Consider the following 1959-nt stretch of genomic DNA (forward strand, 5'->3'; position numbering starts at 1 on the left):
GATGGACAAAGTCTCTGCCTACCCACTCTATGATTTTATATGTGGATATAAAATAAATAAATGTGTCACACACAGAATATTATGTATTTACTGCCTTGTTTGTTTCCATTGAAAGGATTTTTGACGTGCCCTCTGCGGGTCCAATCTGATTTGGATCAAACCAGGTCATGTTTTTGTGGTCATTTATCAGAAAACTCTAAGTTGATCCTGAATGTAAATTAGACGAAGATGGGACAATTCATTGCAAATCCAAGCGCAGCGTATACATAGTGCAGATCGGAATCTGGACATCTTGATGTTATATTTGGCCTCATCAAGCAAGGAAAATAGCTGCTCTTTACTGGATATGGATCTGAACAGGATTGATTTTAACCAGTTTGGCAGTGTGGGGATTCCTCCAGTTGGAGTATTATGCTCCTGAAACAGGTGCACAGGACCAATTATCCTATTATGGCGCGATTGAAAGCCGTCGATCTCAGATTCGAGGATTTGAGGTGTCGTGGGGCATGTTGATGTGGTGCAGGCACCGCAACAAGATCCACGGTTTCTCAAACATGGGATCTCGAACCGAGATCCTTTATATAAAGGCAATTGAGGGAGAAGCCTGGTATGGGAGAACGGATGGGGGAAGGGTCTATTCTCAAATCCTTGAATCTCAAATTCGAGGATTGGTATCAGTTTTGAGATCGAATAGACTCGAACACATCCTTAGTGTATCTTACAATTCAACTTGTAATTATCTGGATCCACCTACTGCCCTCTTCTGGAACTTGCTAAAATTATGATTTATTGAATAAGAAAAATCATTACATATTCAGTTGGACATCAACAAACGTGTGCATGACTATTCCACTTGGTCCTAGCATAGTTTTGTCAGCTAGGTGGACCGGATGAGTCTGACTAGGGCTCAAGGGAGACACCCCAAATTAAGCATCAATTTTCACACATTGAATTGCATGCACCAATTGAAAGTGTGTACGTAGTCTGGTCAAGCGAGATGATTTTTCCAATTAAATGGGCTATCTGGTAGCTGATTAATCTGAGAAATTCAGAAAGAATCCCGAAGATTTTTTCACTGGCTCAAGTAGGGGACACGACAAGAAACATTTGAAAACTGTACCCAATTAACCTAACACAATGACTTGGTCTTACCTGGAATTTTAATTTTAGGAAGAAGACTAATGATTATTGTATTGAAAACTTTGTTCATAACCTAACCTATACCATGAAAACCATAAATTTCAATCTTCAAGTAGGCTCAAACTGATGGCATGGATAATAGAATCTTATCCTGTTCTCTCATGAAGTCAGCAAACACAACAACATTATGCAAGATGAGTGATCAAAACCTAAAAATAACCAAACTTGCAAGTATAGGTTTCTTAGAAATTGTTATAATGGTGTCATCTGAACGCAATAGACAAATCCCTGCTCTAGGTCCACGAGGGCTCAGCATACTCGGTTTAAGGTATTCAAGTTGAAGGATGTTGCGAGATCGATAAGCTGGGTGCACGTCCCTCGCCATAAGGCTAAAGCAATGAAGAGACTCTTCTGGTGGGTATGGAGGGGATATAAGGTCATAGTCAACGTGTCACCTCTATGCTCATATCTGGAATCGCCCAGCCATTATAATAGCGAGGGATGATCTGGTGCAATGTGATTGCACACTTTTGGTGCGCTGCGGAATTTGATCACCCAACAACTGCTGTTGGGCCCCCACAACTGATAGGCTGTATCCCAAAGATGAAGGGTGGTCAGTTGCAGCAGCACACTAAAAGTGCGATTGATTGCACCTGATCCTCCCTCCCTTCATGATAGCGGGTTCTCCTCAAATAATTTAAAAAAAAAAAAAAAAATTACCTGTTCGATGAGAAAGCTCCTATTTATTGTATCTACCTACTATCACTTGTATCCAAAACCCCAATCCCTCCAACTAAAACTGTACTTGTCACGCTACTT

This window comes from Nuphar pumila, chromosome 3 (genome assembly GCF_984573655.1).
Source record: "Nuphar pumila chromosome 3, dmNupPumi1.hap1.1, whole genome shotgun sequence".
Classification (NCBI taxonomy): Eukaryota; Viridiplantae; Streptophyta; class Magnoliopsida; order Nymphaeales; family Nymphaeaceae; genus Nuphar; species Nuphar pumila.